A 6,553-nucleotide genomic window follows, 5' to 3' on the forward strand; every position below is an offset into this window, starting at 1 on the left:
AACGAAAGTCGTAGTGCTCGTTAAACCGATAGTATGTATAAAAAGAACGCCCAAATCTGACTTCGTATGAGGAACTTATGATTTTTCGAAGTTTCAGCTTAGCAGTAGACAGCTAAAAACTCAAATTTTAGATCGAGTGATTTTTAGCCGACACGACCTAAACGAGAATCGAAGGTCTCGTCAATAGTAGCACGTCGGTAAAAAGACAGACGAAAACGGACGTCGGATGAAGAAGTTATGAATTTTTAACGGATTTCCTGTCCCGGTCTGTTAAAAATAATAATATAAAAATTAAAACCAAAATTAGCCGACGAAGTCTAAACGAAAGTTGTAGAGCGTAATTTTACCTACGCGTGCATATAAAGAACGTCAAAAACAGAGCTTGTATTCGAAAGTTATGGATTTTAGAAGTATTGGCGCAAAAATCAGGAAAAAATTTCAAAATCCGAGAAATTTCGCATAGGTGGACTTCGGCCTCGTCACCTTTGCTGCATGCGTGCCACGTGTCCGAAATTTGCTGAGTCATCCGAAGCCGTGGAGCATCCGAGAGTCCGACGCGTGCCAGGTGACGCGTGTCAGGTGACTCCTCGCATCCGAAGCCGCCTTACCTCGCACCGACGCATGTCGCACCAGCTGTCCGAGCTTCGCAGGAGCCATGAACCCCCCACCTCAGACTAGACTTTGCAGAGCCCGGTTTCTCAATAAAACTCCCGGTTTTATTCGAAACGATCGTTTTAGGAATCGAAGTGCTGCCCGATTATTATTAAATCGGGTGAGTGTGTAGTCACTTTCACCTTACACATAGATATGAAGTCTTTTATATAAAATACATGCTATGTGAATATATATATTGTTTGTTTATTTGAGATGGATGTTGAAGGAATGATTTATACAGGTTTTTAAATAATTTAAATTGTATATGTATTTTTATCTACAAAAATATTGGGTAAAACATGGGTAGATGAAATAGTGGGTGTGTGATTAAAGGTGAGTTAGATAAATGAGATGATCAGTGAAATTAGATCATGAGTTGAGGGTGGGTGGTGAAATGAGATCATGAGTTGAGGGTGAGTGGTGAAATATGAGAAAAGCCCTTACCCAAACGTTGGCCCCCGTCATTCAGCAGAGTATGAATGACAACCATGAACTATTCTAGACGGTCTGTGGAACACTAGCAGGCTTGCAACCTGTAGGTGTGTGAACTATATGTTCATCAGTCGTACTCTAAAAACCCATTGACATGTATGACAGGGAGATTCCTGAGAATAATACTGTCGATAAATAAGAGCTATGGACTTAGCACATGTTGTATAAACCCTGGCAGCTATGGACTTAGTGCCTATTGTATAAACCCTGGCAGCTATGAATTTAGTGTCTGTTGTATAATCCCTAGCGATGATGTGACTCCGTGCCTATTCCTTAGGATGAATCCTTGGGAGTGAGTGATAGTTGAATCTTAGGGTAAATCCTTAAGAAATAAATATGATAATGGGGTTGGGGTTGTACCACCCGGATTTTCAGGTATATTATTTTAATTATTTATTTTTATGAATCTTTGATCTACTCGACGAGTTGGTGGTATAACTCGCCGAGTAGAAGCGGGGTGGCCAGGTAAGTTTAATGAATTACTCGACAAGTCCAAGAGTAGACTCGCCGACTAGGCGCTATGGGTGGAAACCCTAAATCCCCGGGCATTTGCCCTATTTAAGGGGCCTTATGGCCCTCATTTGCGGCCACTATCACCCTTGAGAGCACCAGAGCACCTGAGAGCATTGTGAGAGAGAGAGAGAGAGAGAAGGAGCCGTTTTCATCATTCTAAGTGTGATTTTTGCAAGAAAGAAGGAAGGAGGGCAAGCAAGGAAGATTGAGGAGCTCAGATCTACCACCATTTGATCAGAAGAGGCTGCTAGAGGTATTAATCTGTGCTCAATCTCGTGTATTTGGTGATCTACTCGAATCTAGGGTTTTCTTATGCCTTCTTTAGCTTGGATTCGAAGTATGTGAGGTCCCAAGGTGGAGTTGTTCTTAGATCTGGGCCTTAAGAGGTCCAGAGAGTCCTATCTATCTTGCTTTATGCTATTCCATTAGAGATATGAACCTAGGTTGCCATTTTAGAGGCTATTTCGCTAAAAGAAGTCTTGGGTGCGTTGCATGTGACTCAAGATTCGACCTTTACGTGGTTATTGGTCATGGGGAAGTCAGATCTATAGTTTAGAGGAGCAGATCTGACCTCAGAAGGTCATTTGAGTGTTGTCATGGGAGCAACTCGTCGAGTGCATAAGTGGACTCGACGAGTCGAGTCGGGGTTGCCCCGCGATTCGTTGCAGAGAAACCCGACGAGTGGAGGAGGGACTCGACATGCCAAGTGAGGCTTAGAAGGATTCAGAGGACCCGCGTGGACTCGCCGAGTCGCCCAGATGCACTCGACGAGTCTGGTCAAAGTGTGGACTTGTGAGCCATTGGAGGGGTAGAATGGTCTTTTACCTTCTTAGAGAACTTAGAGAGGGATTAGCCTAGTCTTTGAAAATTGTATTAATTAGAGTAATTATTTTATGTGATTAGGCGAAGGCTAGATCAGTATTTCCGAGTTCGAGGTTTACCGAGCTATCCGCGGTGAGTCTTCTCACTATACTTTACCTTGAGTGGTAAGTAGAGTTATGTGACAGAGTATCTTGTATGCTATGTATGTGATGTGTTGCACTGCATTATTTCTATGTGATTTATGCTGTGTTTATTCCAGAGTTTACAGAGTTAGGACCGGAAGGTCCACAGAGTTAGGACCCGAGGCTCCATAGAGTTAAGGCCAGTGGGCCCACAGATTTATAGCCTCGAGTGGCTAATATGTGTTATATGTGGTATTTTGGGGAACTCACTAAGCATTTATGCCTACAGTGTTTTGTGTTATGTGTTTCAGGTACCAGTGAGGATCGCGGGAAGGCGCCGGCATGATCAGTACACACTTGTGGAGTTTTTATGTATTGTGATCTTGGGGTGAATTTTATGGATTGATATGTGATACATGGAGATTGATAATATTTATGAATGAAATTAGATTTTTAAAAGTGAAAAATTGTTTTGGAATTTACGATGTTACAAGTTGGTATCAGAGCCTTGGTTTGAGGGATTCGGATGCACCTTCGGGCGCATTTGAACTCAAACTGAGGATTTGAGAAACTTTTCGAAATAAAACAAAATTTTTCTAAAGGAATAAAAGGTTTTGAAAAGAGCAGAGCAGAGCAGTGTGTACGATCAGCCAGCGCCCGAATTGTAATTTCCCAAAATACCCTTATATTATGTGTTATGAGATATGATATGATATGTTATGCATGCTAGAGTAGGCTAGGTATTCTTATTAGGACTAGAGTGGCCTGATTCGTGATGCCTTAGCCTACAGGTTTTGCTGTTGGGAGATGCTTGAGAGTGAGTAGGTAGCAGCGAGGAGCTTATGAGAGGTCTGCTAGAGAGTAGCCTATGCATAGTGAGAGTAGAGTAGTTGGGATTTGGGATCCTAGGAGGAGGACTTGGGGTGAATACTGATGCGGTGTGGACGGTAGTATTGGGCCCGTACTACTGAAGACATCGGATCAGTGCGCCGTCCAAGTAAGAATCCTTGGGGTACTGAGGAACAAGTAGGGTTGAGTTGCCGAGTGTGAGTATGCTCGAGCGAGTCTCTGATATTTCTTATGTTGTATTTCAGAGACATCATGGTTGGGACACGCCACAGACCAGAGACCAGCGGTGTGAGTGACGAGGAGCTTCGTCAGATGATCCACGAGGAGGTGGCTGCGGTTATTCGCACAGAGATTCCGGAGATGTTTGGGTCTATTAAGACCACATTGATTGAGACCTTTGATTAAAGATACACAGCGGTTACTGAGGCTGCAGCCGCTGCAGCTACCGCAGCTGTTGCTGCTACTAGACCTCAGGGTGGTGATGTGTTGTTGTTCCGGGAGTTCAGCAACACGAAGCCACCAGAGTTTGATGGGACGCAGGATCCGATTGCTGCGATGAGATGGGTTTCTGACATCGAGGGATGCTTCTATACGTGTTCTTGCCCGGAGCATCTGAGAGTTCGGTTCGCGCTGAACCAGCTTCGCTTGGGAGCGAAGGACTGGTGGAAGTTTGTGACAGCGCACTATTCTTCTGCAGAGCTTGCCGCAGTGACCTGGGAGAGGTTCACCGCTATGTTCTGTGATGAGTACGTTCCCCCGGTGGAAAGGGAACGGTTGGCCCATGAGTTCTTGACCCTCAAGCAGGGTACTGAGTCTGTTACTGTGATCACCAGGATGTTCCATGAGAGGGCGATGTTCTGCCCTGAGCACGTGTCTTCCGAGCAGGCACGCATAAGTCGGTATCTGAGCATTTTGAGGAGAGACATCCGCGAGTTCGTGGCGAACTCGTTGTACCGGACATTTGCCGAGCTTCAGGCGAACACTCGGAAGAGGGAGATAGAGCTTGAGACTCAGGCTAGGGAGGATGCGGAGTCTCAGGGGAGGAATTGGCGACCGGCACAGTCCCAGCTGGCAGCGAAGCGAGCCAAGCCCGCCGATTCGAGATCAGGGAACCAGAAGGGCCGCACTTGTGGCAAGTGCGGCAAGGGTCATGAGGGTATTTGTAGAGCAGGGTCTTGCTACAAGTGTGGCAAGGAGGGGCACATGGACAAGGATTGCCCCAAGGGGTTTGCAGTCTGTTTCCACTGCAACCAGACCGGACACCGGAAGGCCGAGTGTCCGTAGCTGTGGCGGTCAGCACAGGGAGCATCGCAGGGATCTGCCCCTGCTACTATACGAGCTACCGAGAGTCAGCAGGTGAAGGCCGAGGCACCGAAGGCACGAGGGAGAGCCTTCCAGTTGACAGCGGAGGAGGTCCGCGCAGCGCCCGATGACGTGGCTGGTATGTATTCTTTCATGTATTTATTTTGAGTTTGAGATATTGTGCTTATATTATGATATGCGTACGTACTTTTCTTGTGAGTTTTGTACCTGCCTTGGTGTTATTTGACTCAGGTGCGAGTCGGCCTTTTGTATCATTAGCCTTTAGTCAGCACATTAGTATCCGTCGAGAGGCGTTGAGTCGACCTCTGCAAGTTTCCATAGCTGACGAGAGAGCGGTGTATGCCACTGATGTGATTTGAGGATGTGTACTCGAGATCTTCAGCGTTGAGTTTCCGATTGATTTGGTCCCGATTGCGATGGGAGATGTCTGTGTCATCGTGGGCATGGACTGGTTGAGCAGATTTGGAGCGATTATCGACTGCGAGCGACAGCTGGTGACCATACGAGACCCAAGTGGGGGAGTTCCTATGGTGTACGGCGAGGGTACCCGTTCTGGGTCAACGTTTTGTTCGGCCGCTAGAGCGAGGCAGAGCCTACAGCAGGGCTGTAGTGGGTTTGTGGCTTATGTGATGGATACGAGGTTAGATGCGGAGAGGCCAAGATCGGTCGATGAGGTTCCGATAGTGCTTGAGTTTCCGGATGTTTTCCCAGAGGAGTTGTCGGGTGTGCCTCCCGAGAGGCAAGTAGAGTTCCGTATCGATTTGGTTCCAGGGGCAGCGCCTATCGCCAAGGCGCCCTATCGCCTTGCGCCAGCAGAGATGCATGAGTTATCCTCACAGCTTCAGGAGCTGTTGGGGAAGGGGTTTATTCGGCCGAGTAGCTCGCCATGGGGAGCGCCGATCCTTTTTGTAAAGAAAAAGGATGGTTCATCGGATGTGCATCGATTACCGGGAGTTGAACAAGTTAACGGTCAAGAACCGTTACCCCTTACCGAGGATCGATGATTTGTTTGATCAGTTGCAGGGAGCGTCTTGGTTCTCCAAGATCGATCTGAGGTCTGGATATCATCAGATGAGAGTGCGTGATGAGGATATCCAGAAGACGGCGTTCAGGACTCGTTATGGGCATTATGAGTTCGTGGTGATGCCTTTTGGGCTCACCAACGCACCGGCAGCGTTCATGGATCTCATGAACAGGGTGTGCAGACCGATGTTGGATCGTTCGGTGATCGTGTTTATCGACGATATGCTAGTGTATTCGAGATCCAGGGAGCAGCATGAGGAGCATTTCAGAGAGATCCTCGGAGTATTGAGATCGGAGAGGCTTTACGGCAAATTCTCCAAGTGCGATTTCTGGTTACGAGAGGTCCAGTTCTTGGGGCATCTCGTTAACCAGAATGGGATATTGGTCGATCCGACCAAGATTGAGGCTGTGATGAGTTGGGAGGTGCCGAGATCCCCCACCGAGATCAGGAGTTTTCTGGGGTTGGCCGGCTACTATCGGAGATTTATCAAGGATTTCTCCAAGATTGCTGTGCCTCTCACCAAGTTGACCCGGAAGGGCGTTGCTTTTTCATCGGGTCCGGAGAAGCAGACCTCGTTCGAGACTCTTCGCCAGAGGTTGTGCGAAGCCCCGGTGTTATCCCTTCCAGAGGGAATGGAGGATTTTGTGGTGTACTGCGACACATCGATTTCAGGGTTAGGTGTCGTACTTATGCATAAGGGGCATGTGATAGCGTATGCATCAAGGCAGCTGAAGCCTCATGAGACGAGGTATCC

Source organism: Lactuca virosa, chromosome 5, assembly GCF_052849685.1.
Source record: "Lactuca virosa cultivar CGN04683 chromosome 5, Lactuca_virosa_CGN04683_v6, whole genome shotgun sequence".
Taxonomy (NCBI): domain Eukaryota; kingdom Viridiplantae; phylum Streptophyta; class Magnoliopsida; order Asterales; family Asteraceae; genus Lactuca; species Lactuca virosa.